The sequence below is a fragment of the Bidens hawaiensis genome, unplaced genomic scaffold (assembly GCF_021521415.1).
Source record: "Bidens hawaiensis isolate Kalapana, Puna unplaced genomic scaffold, B.hawaiensis_p1.1 tig00027401_1, whole genome shotgun sequence".
NCBI lineage: Eukaryota > Viridiplantae > Streptophyta > Magnoliopsida > Asterales > Asteraceae > Bidens > Bidens hawaiensis.
In genome coordinates, this window is record NW_027494441.1 from 53,065 (window position 1) to 68,648 (window position 15,584).

A 15,584-nucleotide genomic window follows, 5' to 3' on the forward strand; every position below is an offset into this window, starting at 1 on the left:
AAAACGTGTTTGAAGGGTCTTTGGAAATTCCCATGACTGAAAAAACATTCAAACTGTTGTTTGTCACTTTGTCTGCTGTCAATATATTCTTATGCCTCAACATTGATTGATTCAAACTATTTTCTTTTCATAATTAACAACTTAAACATTTTTAAAATATATATAAAAAGCGTACTTATAATAGATGCAAGTTTTCTAGCATATATTATTACATTGTTGGCGCGCAATTCTTTGAACGTATCTTGATTGGTTCAACCAAGAAAGGACCCAAGTACGAGAGAATTTATTTTACGTTTTACGTTATTTGATATTTGATACTCGTTTTTTTATTTATACCATACGAAGAGTAACAAATATATTCAAGTTCTCCCACCAGTTAATTAAGTTTAGAGGGTATTAAAATTTGCAACTTTGAATAGGTCCATTCACAACATAATATAATATAATAATTGTAACTTGCAACTTTTTTACTAATTTGGTCATGTTTACTTCTATTCAAATAAGTCCAAAAAGGACATTTCTCATTCAATCCCATGTCATCTATAAATACAAACCTTCAACACAACCTTAAACTCCAACCTAAGCTAAAACAAAAGCATCTAAGATTTTGCTTTCACTTTCCTAAAAAAGAAACCATGCAACGTGCAGCCATGTTAAACACCATCAAACGCCAAATAGCATTGCAAAAGGCTCAACGAGCGGTTCAACCCGTGTGTGATGTTTTCATAAACCATCGTGGGATCGATACTAAAAGATCAATTGCCTCTTTGCTCTACCACCAGCTCGTGTTGTCAAGAATCCCTTCGTTTCTTGACAACAAGAACATGAAACCGGGTGATAAGCTTTTTGAGCATATTGATAATGCAATAATTGGGTGCAAGATTGGTGTGGCTGTCTTTTCACCCCGTTATTGCGAATCATATTTTTGTCTTCACGAACTTGCTTTAATGATGGAGTCGAGGAAAAAAGTTATTCCTATTTTTTGTGACGTGAAGCCCTCTGAGCTTCGCGTCACGGATAATAAATTATATTCTCCGTCTGAGATTAAAAGATTCAGTTACGCGATTGAAGAGGCCAAGAATACCGTAGGACTCACATTCAACACATCCAAAGGGTAAATATTTGTTTATATATTAACTTTATTTAATTGTTTTTATTTTCTTTTGAAAGTTTTAAGGTTTGACACTTTCTTAACCAAAATTTACAGGAATTGGGCGGATGTGGTAACATATGCAACCGAGTTGGTTCAGGAAAGCTTGATTGAGATCAACAATGAGAAGAATGTTGCTCAGCCCGCTGAAATCGTTTGCGGGAACTAATATCGACCTTAGTTATGATGATTTTTTTGTTTTTTTTATTGACAATAATGCCCTTTTTAAAGTTGGAAGTGTAAATTAGTTGTACATATTTTCATTTTCTTTGTAACTCTATTCCTTCATGTCTTGAATTGTTTGAATAAAAGTTCATTGCAGATTTTACATTTTTTTGTAAATGCTCATATAAAAATTCACTTGACAGTAATGCGCGTATACATATACTTCTAGATGTGTAACATATTATAATAAATTTTAGGTAATGATATCTGCAAATCCAAGATCATAAAATATCAATAAGTCTGTTATTTTCCAATAAATCTTGATACCATCTTACTGACAATTTGGGTATTCGGTCAATAGTTTGACGGTCGGCATAGTATAACCCACATGCTACATTAATGTACCCATGTATGCATTTGTAATTTTCTATCAACGAACCATACAAATTAGCCATGAACCAGCTCCATGATTGTATTTTCAACACAAAAATATGTCAAAGCTTCTTTTGACTTTTGGTCAAATTAACTACTTGTCAAGTACAAAAACAGATGTGGCATTATAAGTTTATAACTGTTGAAACGTAACGCTATAACGTTCTGTGTGTACTTCTATAAGTTTCTAACGTAAAATCATATTTGTCAAAGGTAAATCTAGGGTGAATAATGTTAGCATACCGAACACTTGGTGGGCAGAGAAAGAACAAAATCCTACTCAAGCGCCGCTTCAGAAAAGAAACTTGCAGATTATTTCGACATGCTCGATTTGTGGGGATCATGAGGAAACTGCCAAGCGTTCACCTCTTGCAGTTTGGCAAATGCAAGTCTGGCCAATTATTGCCAATGGTGCAAAGTAAAAAGACGTACCACTCCTAGTGGGGCACCTTTCCCACCCTAACATCCCCCCCCCCAACCAAGGGCGCCTATGAGGTTTTGGAGATGGGGGCGCTTTATATAATAATAAAATAATAATTGGGTAATTATTGAAATAGGGTTCATCCACTATACGCACTTTGTGTATAATGTCCATATGATGATGTGATACCACATGACACACAACGCCTCTATAGGGGCATTATCCACTACACACGGTCTAACTATTTTCATTCTTTTGTTTAAGGACATCTTGATCCAACAGTTCTACACATGTTTATTTCAGGAAGTCGAGCTATAAAGAACGTTTTTCAAGCTATTTGTGGGGTCACATGTTGGTGTATATGTATATGGAGAGCATGCAACAATATGATCTTTAATAAAATTCTGGCTCGCATTCAAAAGTGATTGAAAGCGTAAATACGCTGGGCTTCTTGTGGGTGAGAGATTGATAAAATGCATGCCATTAATTGGAGTCGAGAGTGTAGTTTCAATTTCAATTTTCAAGTAATTGCTGTCATTTCTTTTTAGGTTGTATGTGAATAAAAAAATATCACTAGTTAAGTTGAATTATATAATATATTTCCCACTAATGGTAACCATCAATTGAGAAGATCTTGACCGTTCAAAGTAATGAACTTTTGATCACAGCCATTCAAACTCTCAAAATTCCTTCTAGAAGCAGCGGTTACCAGCAGTTCCACACCTCTCTCCTGCCATCTGCAAGTTACCGACAGTTATGTGTGCTTGATGAAACTGTTTATCCACTCCCCCCCCACCCCCTGGATGACTACATGTGTTTGCTCGCAGCATCTTTGTTTCTTTTTCTTTGTCCCTGCACTACCGTCGATTAAAAATGTAAGTTACCAATTCAGTTTTGTTGCTTGGATTTTGATCAGTACCTTATCTAGGGTAGGGTTTATAATATGTATCATTACCATCCAAAAATTAAAATTGCAGGGTTGCACTTCGGCCATTCAATATCGAAATTGAAATCCAACCACCATACTGTCTTCACATCGAACGGTAAATTTATGTGCTTTTGACCATGACACAGTTGTAAGAATGCAACCTAATTTGTTCACTGGTGCAACAATTTGTTTGGGGTTATTGTGTTGATTTGATATTAATTTATATCTATACCTTTTATTTCTCCAAGTATATGATATTAATTTTCTTTTCTTTTTTTTTTCCAGAATTTTATCTAAATCTAAGGTATGCGACACTAAAAGAAGGAAATTTGGATACTTATCATGTGGAACTGGTAATCCTTTTTCATTATTCAACCTTTAAGTCATATTAATGTTGATCAGTTCTTCACGTATGTAATAAAAAACATGAATGTTATGATAAACCCATAAGTAAAACATACCTGTTACAGTAGGGGAAGTAGTAACCGTCCGGAGAAGGATGTAGACGACATGATTGTCAGCTTGGTCGAGTTCCCCTTTAGGATGTATATTAGTAATGGGAATTAGGGTTCTTGAGGAAACCGAATTATGGAGAGATATAGGGGTCACGAATTACTTAATGTGAGAGTTAGGTTTTTCTTATGATGTTAATTAATTTCTTCCATGTATTTATATACACCCAAGAGGAAACCCTTGATTAGCAAGTAATGGTAATATGGTCCATCAACAATTACCTAGCTAATATAACAATAAGGTATGATTTAATTATTTTGATATATTATTATATAAATGATAATGATGGCCATACATAAATATATATATCCATATATTTATTCTTACATTCTCCCACTTGGCCGAATAATCATTTATTATGAGTGTTAGATTAGTCTGCAGATTTTAACACTCATTTTAGCTATAAACTCAAACTGGAGCAGAGAAATACAGTCATTGAATTGAACATCAGCTCAAGACCCTCATTAATCATACTGTAGTCCTTGTTTAAAACCTAAGTAGTTATGATCAAAATTTTCAAGTAAGCCCTTCAGAATATTTGATTTGTATACTAATTTGTCTATATGTCATTACGCATGCAGAACATATTAAGAGACATACAAAATTAAAACTGGCGAGGAAAATTAATAATTAGTCAATTAAAATTAGTCATTCATATAACGATATACTATTATACATGGTCATAAATAATCCCGTCTTTATTATAAGCGCTTTCATAAGACTTATGGGTAATAGACCTTTAGTTATAGGATCCTTAAGCATATCATGAATGTATTCGATATGAGAATTTAGTTTCCTCAATTCGTTCATAAACGAATAATTTATTTCATATCGAAATTTAATGCAGCACTTCTTGAACTGTTACTGTTTGAGAAAACATGGTAGCTGACTTTATCACAATAAGTCTTCAATATATAATTTCTATGGAGTTAATAAACTTATGAGTCCAATGATAAATTTTCAATAACATTTATTGACAATTGCGTTGAGATTTAATCAACATATTATGTCGTTAAAATTTAGATTGTTGTTATCAGTTCATTATGACTCCTCCATGAGATAGATTATCTTCTGACATGAGAATATATCCCGAAAATTACATTTTCTTATTTTTTGAATATGACGAAGTTTAGAGTAATCAACCGGTTTGAATTCTCACTTATTCTCTTAAATTATAGTCCCTCGTTTCCTTTAAAGATATTTCAATACTCTTTTAGATGTTTCGCGTTAATCTAGACATATCTAGTGTGTGCAATTCGAGTAATATCTGAACGAGTATAGACTTGTACCTATATAAGGCTTCTACTTAATGAAGCACAAGGGAATAATCTCAGTGATCCTATTATCCTCTAAAGGAGAGTGTTATTGCGTGTTACATGTACAAGGACCCTTTTAAGTTAATGCTTATAGAACAAAAATAATGTCCTTTCGGGTCTATCTCAGTATGTTATGATATTTATCACGTAAGAGATATCTCTTGAGATTTATCATATCAAAGTATGTACAAACAATACTTAGACTTATGTAACATATGCTTGTCAAAAGAATGTCATCTATATAAGGACAAGTTTTTTTTTAGTTGCTCCCACTTATCTTGAGGTAGGTACATTGATCCACTTAGTTGTTGATGAAAATTATTGTATAAATGTTTCATCACATTTCTAATGTTTGCATTAACCCATAAATGGAATATATTGACTTACGGACTAAGTGTTCTTTGACCTTCAGTTTAGAACTTCAAGTTGCTTTATGAACATGTAAATATGCAAGCCAGTTGTTAGGAAAAGTTGTTTAAATGTTCATGTAATGTAGCTCTTAAATATTATAAGCTACTTGAACAACAATAATGATCCTCAAAGAAATCTTTTGTAATATGGGAAAGATTCTTTGATGATTTATTCCCTCTTGAATATAACCTTTAATAATCAATCGTGCTTCTTAGTGCCTTACGTTTGTATTAGGATTTAGTTTAGTTATGAACACTCTTAGGTGATTCAACCAAATCCCAAACGTTATTCTGACTTATAGAATTTAATTTAGATTGCTAATGATAGCTTTATTCCATTCAGAAGATTGATTGATATTAATGGTTTAATTAGAAGATGTAGGATCAGTAAACTTTTTATCATCCATTTCAACTTTAGTTAAGGAGGTTATATAATCATCAAACTTAGTAGGTTTTTAAAAACTTAGATGACCTCCTGAGTTAATTATTGGGTTTATTAGAAGTTTCGGTTTTTATGGATTAGCTCTTGTTTAGGTTGCTATCATTTTCAGGATTCTAAGTGTATAAGAGTTGGTGCAGTATAGTGTACAAGAGGTGTAATCGGAGTTAAATTTGGAGTAAAATTTAATGACTCTTTTCCCCCCGCCTCTTGTACTTATGATAAGTCATTTTAAGGACTTTTACTGCTCCCACTGACCTTAGAAACCTTTAGGAAATTGGCATGCTTAGGGTCAATATTTAAATACCAGTAGATTCTAATGGAGAAACTAGTCGTTGTAGTTTCTCTTATTTTGAGGATTACTTTAGTTATGATAAGAAATCTGATTATGCCCATATTTAAGTACAAATGAAACTTTTGTAAGCGTATTGTTGAATTCTAAGGAGATAAGTTAGGATGAAACAATTTTGTGTTGGAGCAATGTCTTGTACAAGAGGTGTAATTGAGTTAATATCAAGTTTTCACCCCCACCTCTTGCAAATCTTACAAGTTATGATTAAGATACTTAATGCTCCCACTGATTTTCGAATCTCTTTGAAAGCTACATGATAAGTTTCAATGATGTACGTGACGTAAGAACATTTCATTCATATACTAGACTTGGTTTGATTTCCTTAACGTCCATATGTCATAAGAAACTTAGGAACATATTAGAAGAAAGCATGTTAGTTATATATGAATGGATCTCTTTAAAACCGTGGACCATAGAAGTCAGATTAGATACAAGTAAATAGTCGTAAAATGATAACTTATGTCTGAATATTCCATTTGAAATAAGTTCCACGAATGTCAGTGAAATATAACTTTGGGTGGACCCATACTTATTCCTTAAGCCTAGTGATGTTTATGGCATCCAACACATGATTTTAAAATCACTTAGAATGAGATTATATGAAAAATCATCCTCATCAACCATGTCATGATTTCTCATGAAGTTTTGGTTTTAATGGATGACATTTATAGGTCTCATTTGTCTTTTGTTAAAAAAAATTGATAACAAGAGTTGTGAAAGTATATAGTATCATCTAGTTCTATCTTATAATTGTTTCTATCCGGATATTGATAACAAGTAAGATGAGAATTTAATGTAAGAGTGACTTTATGTTGGCTATGCAAACCTCACAACTGTCATAACGCAGCTTAAGTATTGCTACTAAATTCTGATTAAACACCAGAATTTATAAGGTATCCTAAAGCATAACTAGAACAGTTTATTATGGTTTATGATAACTTGAACATTTAATTTTTTCACCAACACTCATGTTAGTTATTTGTTGATTTTTGGTAAGGAAACATATAAAGAACTAGAATCAACCTACTATGTGTTAATTGGAATATATAATTAGTAGACTTAAATATCATGAATATGTGACTACTGATTTTAGCTAAAAGTTCTTTTAAATTATGGAAAATCACGTTGCTTATGTCTAGTATAATGACATATATTTGCAGTGAACCTTCTCTTTAAAGATCTTAAAACTAGAAGTTATACTTGTATTTGTCTATGAACCTTAGAATTGTCTTCTTTTAGGTTTTAGTGGTAGTGAGTGGAATAACATCTTATTTTCCAGTACTAGATATTTTTTTTCTTGTACATATGTTGCTGATCAACACACTCATTTTCCTTTGGTACTTCTAAGTGTTATAGTTGATTCTTAAGGCATCAAATTATACTATTGAAAAATTTAGTGTATAATGTACTGGAAAAATTATACTTATTTTCATGTGTAAGCCCTTAATTTTATAGGTCATGTCATGATATTGTACATTATGATGTATTCAATAATGTCATTTAACCTTATAGTTAGAATTTAGAAGAAATGCATGCATCTTAGGAGCTATTTTGATTATTTTCTAGATATTAGATTAGTTTTAGGGAAAACTAAATCTAGAATAACTCTATTTGATAGCATGAGTTTATTAATTATCATAAGAGACATTATGTTTGACTCATCTCATTTATCATGCTCTAGGTTTCTTCTTTATTACTATTATAAGAAGGAGCAATTGGATGGTGATGTCTTGAGGAATAATAAAAAATGAGAAGAGCTAAAAGTTAATGAAACTCTTTATGAAGCAAACATATTGGGTTTGAAATTAGAGTGGATGATTTGATTGAGAGTAATTTCTAGGAAGAAAATTATAGTGAGTAATGTAATGGGATATTAAAGTAAGATAGATTAATTTAAATGATCATTAGATTAATGAAGGATCATTAATTGTGAGGATCATTATATTTTATTGAAGATATGATATGTCTATTATTAACATCAAACTAATAGACAACTTAAATTAAAGTTCTACTTAAATAAAAAATAAATCACCTTTGGGCAGGATTAAAATTTATTTAAATATGTGTGCAAAACAATTGTAACACATCACCTTTGGGCAGAAGTGAGACAACCATTTTAATTATGCACGAGTTAGTTTTGCTTTATTTAAATGTAACTCATCACCTTTGGGCAGAAGCGATACATTTAAATCATGTTAAGCGAAACTAACACGGCTTGTATTAAGACTTGAATGATATGTTCGATGTAATGCATCAACTTTGGGCAGAAATTTACATCAACAATTTATTCAAGTTTAAGCCTTTCTATGTTTTGTAAAATTAATCAATATATTTTTATATTTTAAGTGTCTTACAAAACATTTTTCGTGTTTTCGGTTTTATGAGATCTCGGAAATTATGAGTTCTCTGTTAACACTTGAGTTTTCGGTTTTTATTGTGTTTTCGGTTTTATAAGATCTCGAAAATTATGAGTTCTCTGTTAATACATGAGTTTTCGGTTTTATTTGGGTTTTCGGTTTTAATGAGATATCAGAAATTATGAGTTCTCGGTTTTAACCAAGATTTCGGTGGTACCCAAATCAAATTATTTAGGGTAAACATATTTTGATTCAAATTCTTTAGAGATTAATTTTATCTTCAAGATTTCGTTTTAATTTTAAAATTTATAGATTCCATAATTATTCAAAATTTAAAATCTTTGAAGATTTGTTTATTCAATTATTTTAGGAAAAACACAATCATAATCCGAATTTTAACCAAAATATGTAATATTTTTCGAAAAACTCATGATGAACACGAAGAACACAACCGAAAAACCATAAAGTTTTTAATAGGTTTTTTTTTTAAAGTGAAATTGGTTATAACATTGTTTTTAAACAGTTTATATATAACCAGATTTCAATAAGTTCATAAGAATTTAATGATAATAAAATAAGAAAACAGAATTCGGGTTTATCAGATTTTAGTTTCATGTTTTCCGGTTTAGATCCAGATTTAGGGAAAACATAAAGAACTGATTAATCAACATCGCTCTGATACCACATGTTGATCAGTTCTTCACGTATGTAATAAAAAACATGAATGTTATGATAAACCCATAAGTAAAACATACGTGTTACAGTAGGGGAAGTAGTAACTGTCCGGAGAAGAATGTAGACGACATGATTGTCAGCTTGGTCGAGTTCCCCTTTAGGATGTATATTAGTGATGGGAATTAGGGTTCTTGAGGAAACCGAATTATGGATAGATATAAGGGTCACGAATTACTTAATGTGAGAGTTAGGTTTTTCTTATGATGTTAATTAATCTCTTCCATGTATTTATATACACCCAAGGGGAAACCCTTGATTAGCAAGTAATGGTAATATGGTCCATCAACAATTACCTAACTAATATAATAATAAGGTATAATTTAATTATTTTGATCTATTATTATATAAATGATAATGATGACCATACATAAATATATATATATCCATATATTTATTCTTACAATTAAATCACTTTTAGTTCAAAATTACTACCATTTGTGTGCGTCATGGAACAAATTTACCACTAGCTCACTAACCAACTAACTGTTTTATTAATATATGCAGGTAATTTGTGAAATTCAAGCTGCACATGATTATAACATCAATATAGATGGAGGCTTCTTCTTACTCAATTTCTTTCATTTTTAGTAAATTATAATATATATATATATCACTCAAACATTAGATTTTTACTGTGGGAATTCCAAGTTGCTCCTAGTGTGGGTACTGAAGCTAGAGACCATATCTCCTTCAGGTGAAACATCTACATCATTTATTATTATTAAGTATTAACTGTGCAATACTTCTAATTCGTTTTGGAAGGGGAGGTTGAAAACGGTTTTTGTTTCCTTCCATTTCTCACCACGTCATCCCCATCACCGTTATTTCTCTCATACCAGTGCTTGAAGTTGTATCTCATTCCTTCTCTCTGCCTCAACCTTTTACTCTTACTCTCATGGATCTGAAGGTTTAATCTAACAGGTAATGTCAATTATTAGTGCAAAATTGGGATTCTAGGGTTGATATTTGGTTTTTTATCAATCGATTTTTCACTTTCGCTTTCGGTTTTGACTCTTAATTTGTATCTTCTATTTACCCCCGGCAGCTGGTTTCTAATTTCCAGCAGCGTCTTTATGTTCTGGAACCATCAAGGTATGTTCTATGTTCTGCTTTCTGTTTAGACAATTTTTGTTCAGTTTTTGGATTTAAATGAAGTTTTTTTTATTAATCATCAGTTTACATATTTATGCATCCTTAAGCCTAAGTATCAAGTAGTTAAATGTCATGTAACCCATTTGAACCTTTATATAATAAAAATAACATATTGACCCATTGGACAACAATCCTAACATTATTTTGTGATTACTTATCCCTTGAGCATTGAAGAAACACTAAGTGAACCCTGGACAGATTATAGATAATCTGGGGGTTAAGTAATGTTTCCCACGGATGAGATCTAGCTGAGAAGGTTGTTCTTCAGGAGACCTGCAAAACAGACACCGTAAGCTCGTCACTGAGAAGGGGGGGTTCCTCCTTGTGACCACCCTCCGGCGTGAGAATCAGACTAGATTGCTCTGAATATAAGTGTATATTAAGAGATTGCTAGATAACAGGATAGCAGATGATCTTACCATTCCAAGATGTTGGAGTATTTATAGCCGAAGGTAGGTTTCCTAGAAGGTACAGCCGGCTGAATAGTATTCCTGTTCTACCAACAGTGGATTACGCACAGGCCATACTGGTTGGTGGATAGGTTACGGCCAATAGTAACAAAGTCGGCTGCACTATTCCACCAGCTGTAGATTATGCACGTCCCACCTACTGTGGATTATACGCAGGCCATGCTGGTTGGTGAATAGGTTACGGCCAACAGTAACACTATTCTACCAACTGTAGGCTACGCACGCCCCTCAGTAAGAGTTGGTGAGTAGGCAGCGGCTAATAGTGATAAACAGTACTAGAGGGTGCTCCTCCTCGTACTGTTGTCGGTGAGCTGTCACCCTGTGATTGGCTCATGGGTTGTTCTGGTCAGATTGTCTGTCCTATCCATACCTTGGTAGGTATAGTACAAAAGATCTTTCAGAATCATACGGACTGGCTCATTTTGGCGGGATTGTTCCCGCCTTGCTCATTCCTTCATGTGACTACTGAAGTAGCTATTGTCTTGTGCGTGTAGCCCTGCTGTCTGCGGGTAGCCTTCCCTGATGGCTTGTATCCGCAACTGCGGGAACAGGCGGGGTACTTCACCATTGGGAGGCTTTCCCTGCGTGTACAGCTTGCGTACTGCGCTTAAGGTTCTATGAGCATGGTGGGTCCTGCGGGAGCAGATGGCCTTTGCGCAGACGTCCCTGTTCAAGGTGAGTCTTGCGGGACCAACTGGTCTCTGCTGGGACCTACCTCTTCAAGTCCCCCCAGTCCAATGTTCTTCTCATGAATGTTTAATAAAGTGAGGTGAACTTTTGGACTTTAAGCAAGGGGTTTTGAAAAGGGTTTTTAGTTTTAAGGTTCTCCGTGGGGATTCTTCCCGCGGGTTTCCTAATGTCACTTGCAAAAATTCCCGATTTTTTTGCTTGATCTTTGGGTATGATGCGGGTAGGTATGTAACCTTCTCGCAAGTCAGGAGCGTTGAGTCTTACTTGTATATAGTCTCCATGGGGTTTTGGTGGTTTTCAACATAGTGATCGATTATGCTAAGACCACCAATTCCATCACGGAGTTTCAAACAATATAATTCTCGACGCTCCCATTATGCGGGGATGTTACTCCTCTATCCGCAAGCATTGCCCAGAAGATCCTTCTTGGTTTCAATTTTCTGCGGGGCGCTAGGTATGTGAAGGGTTTTGCCTTAACACTACCCGCGCTCGTCTTACGGTTACTTTACTTCCAAGGTACTGGGGTCCATTCCCTGCGGGTGCTAGGTATGTGAAGGGTTTTGCCTTTACACTGTACCCGCATCCGTCTTACGGTTACTTGGTTGCCAAGGTATTCTTGGCTTCAATTCCCTGCGGGTGCTAGGTATGTGAAGGGTTTTGCCTTAACACTGTACCCGCACCCGGCTTATGGTTACTTGGTTGCCAAGGTATTCTTGGCTTCAATTCCCTGCGGGTGCTAGGTATGTGAAGGGTTTTGCCTTAACACTGTACCCGCATCCGTCTTACGGTTATTTGTTTGCCAAGGTAAGGGGTGTTTTCCCGCTTACTTTTGAATCTTTTTTGAATTTTGAATTTCGAAATTCGAAGAGTTGGTGGAAAGATAGGAACAGTCCAAACATCTGAAACGTCGTGCGACGGTTTCTTCTGACTGTGTCAGGACGTGCAGGAAGTTATGGTGACGTGACAGTTCATGGTCATTCCAGACGCTTTTTCAGGCGCGTGGGCGCGATTTTTCGGGCGCGTGGCCGCGAAATTACTGGCACGCGTCCTTTTGACAGCTGTTGCCAGCTTGCTTTTTGCCACGCGTCATAGTTTCATTGCACCCTCGATTTCTCTCTCCTCCGCATTAAATTCACCGCATTAATTGCGATTAGTATATAAAGGGGGAGGGTCCTTTGTAATTCACACCTTCACCCTTCTCTTCTTCTTAGCGATTTCCGGCAAATACTCCCCTTTTCAGGCAAGCATTTTCCCGAAATCGCTTTCTTTCTGCAAGATGTCTTCACATGATCTCGAGTCTACCACCGATGACAGGAGTACTGCTGGCGAGTGCAAGTGTGCTCTGCCCGGCGATCAGTACCGGTATGTTGTTAGGAAGTTCATGCTCGATCCTCTCGAGCCTGAGTTTCCTGAACCCCATCAGACCGTGTACGATGCCCCCAGAGGCAAGATCGGGGTTTATGCAGCATTCTTTGTCTATGGGAATCTTAGGTTCCCATTGACAAAGTTTGTTTACCGTGTCCTCGAGAGGCACGGTGTTCATCTGACCGAGTTGCACCCTATGGCGATCGCCAAGATTCGCCATTTCGAGTGGGTGTGCCGGATTCTGGGCATTGAGCCCTATGTGGACCGCATGATGACCTTCTATACTTGGAGGTGCATCCAGGGGTGGTACACCCTGACAACCCGGATCAAGGGTTTGAAGATTTGCGCGACCGAGCGCAGTCTCCGATCGTGGAAGCGGGAGTTCTTCTACATTTCTGCCCGCGCCATCCCCATTGCCATGAAGTTTAAAAATGGCCAAGCAATTCCGAGCCACCACGCCACCAACTACCAGGAGGCGGAATGGTTTGCGAAGATATCCCGGGTCCAATCTCCGGTTTACCGGTTTGCGGAGTCCGGGATGGTGATGCTGGGGATGAGCCGGGTATGGAAGGAGGCGTCTCAGGTTCCCATCCTTCTCGAATACGGTTTGAACTCTACTCCTTATGGTATGTCTTGTCTTTTTTGCTGATATGAGTTTGTCTTCTAACTGTTTCTTTTCTTTCAGAGGGGAACGATTTGGAGTCGCTCCTGTACCCGCGGGAAGCTGACGGTCCCGTGCGGGTGGGTACTCGTGCTCTTGACGAGAACGAGTTGCCCATCCTGGAGCAAACAGCGGATCGGTTTGTGGAGGTCTATCCGCTGGGCCACGAGATCCTGAGCCACCGGCGGCCAGGTAAGGCGTTATTCTCTCCTCCACCCCTCAGTGCTGTACCCGCTGCTGGAATTCCTGACATCCTGTCTTCTTCTGAGGAATCCGCAGATGGTCCTCCGTTAGTGCGGAAGAAGAGGGCTGCCGGCGGGAAAGGGAAGGAGAAGGCGGCCTCCACAGCCGATCCAGTGCTCCTATCTGACACTGAGTCAGATAGTGAAGAGGTGGCGGGGAACCCCGGTGGTGAGAAGACCACTGTTCCGGAGGCTACGACTGTTACCTCCGGAGAACCAATGACGACGACGGTGACCGGCATCAAGAGATCGGCTCCATCGGGTTCGTCCCCGCCCGTCCGTACGTTCAAGCTCAAGAAAACCCGTAAGTACAACTTTCTCTTGGCTTTTATCTTCGTAGTTTAATCCTTTGTCTTTTAACACTTTTCTTCTTTACGCATGCGTGGATGTTGACGCATTCCAGGGTGGAGCGCAGGGGAGTACCTCTCCGCCAATGACGGTAGGCTCGGTCAGCCTACCTGAGGCGTCGACCCAGGCACCTGCGCCTGCTTCCGCTGGTCCAGTTGCTCACTCCTTTGAGCCGACTGTTCCAGCCGAGATGACGTCACCGCCGGCGGTGAGTGCGATTTTTACAGCATCCTTCACCGAGCCGGCGGTTACTGTTGCTGCTGACTCCTCGGCGGCGACCGCGGCGGACACCATGCCTCCGCCATCGACTGCGGCGGAAACCATGCCGCTTCCGCCATCGGCCTCGACGGCCGAACCTTCAGGTACGCGCGGGGCTTCTCGCCGATCTTTGTTACCTTCCCATCTGCCTGACCTTTTGGATGGATTTCCCTTAGGTTCAGGTGATGGTTTCGGTGGCTATCGGCCTGTGATCGACCCTACAGTTGCGTAGGGTTCTTTTGGCCTTTATGCATTTTTTATCATCTTTTCCTAACTGCTTTGTTTCTTTTGCAGTGTCGGATTCCAATGAAGTGTATGTTCCAAGATGGAACATTCGCCGAGGAACAACCCTTCGCACACCTGTGGAGTGCGTGGACTGGGCTCGCCACGCTGCTCCCCATGGTGCGTTGGGGGAAGCCATGGTTAGCTACCAGGAGGGTAGGCTAACCAACGAGCTTCGGGTTCTCCTGGCCCGGATGCAGCCACGCGTCGAGCTGCTTTGTCGTGAAAACGACAAGTTGAAAGCAGCTCGCGTTAAAGAAGTATCTCAGGCGCGTGCTCTCCGGGAGGAGAACCAAAAACTAACCGCAGTAGCTGCGGAGAAGGAGAAGGCCTTCAAGGCCCTCGAGGTTGAGGTTCAAGCGCGACTCGAGGCCCGCTCCAAGGCTGCCCAAGCTGTTAACGAACAGCTTCGGCTAGCTAAGGAGACTGCGAGGAACGCGACCGAGAGGGCCACCAAGGCTGAAGCTGTTGCTGAGCCTCTCCGCCTGGAGAATGAAGAACTTAAAGCCAAATTAGAGGCTCTTCAACAGGCTCATGATGCCTTGGCTATGGAGGACGCGAAGAAGCTTCAAGAGATCCTGGACCAGAGGGGTGTGCTTGCGCACACCGAGCGGAAGCTTAAGGGCGTTGAAGAGGCCGCTGCAAAGGATGTGCTTCTTGCCAATCTTAATAAGAGCGAAGCTGAACGCGCCTGTACCCAAGCTCTGGTTGCCAAGGAATGGCTTCTTCGAGAAGCGTTGCCTCAGGTATTTTAGCTTTATGTCTTCACGCTTTCCTTTGTTCATAGAAAAGGTGTTTGACACTTGTATCTTTTTTTTTTTTTGTAGGTTGTGCATCGGGTCTTCTCAGAGACTACTTACGATGATGCTATGAGCGCAGCCCTCAACGCTTCTCATGA

The 15,584-nt window shown here is 38.0% G+C and overlaps 1 pseudogene; it reads left to right on the plus strand.

Moving 5' to 3' along the window:
• Window positions 1-635: 635 nt before the first annotated feature.
• LOC143575445 (putative 2' cyclic ADP-D-ribose synthase BdTIR pseudogene) lies at window positions 636-1,319 on the plus strand (annotated as a pseudogene).
• Window positions 1,320-15,584: the final 14,265 nt, after the last annotated feature.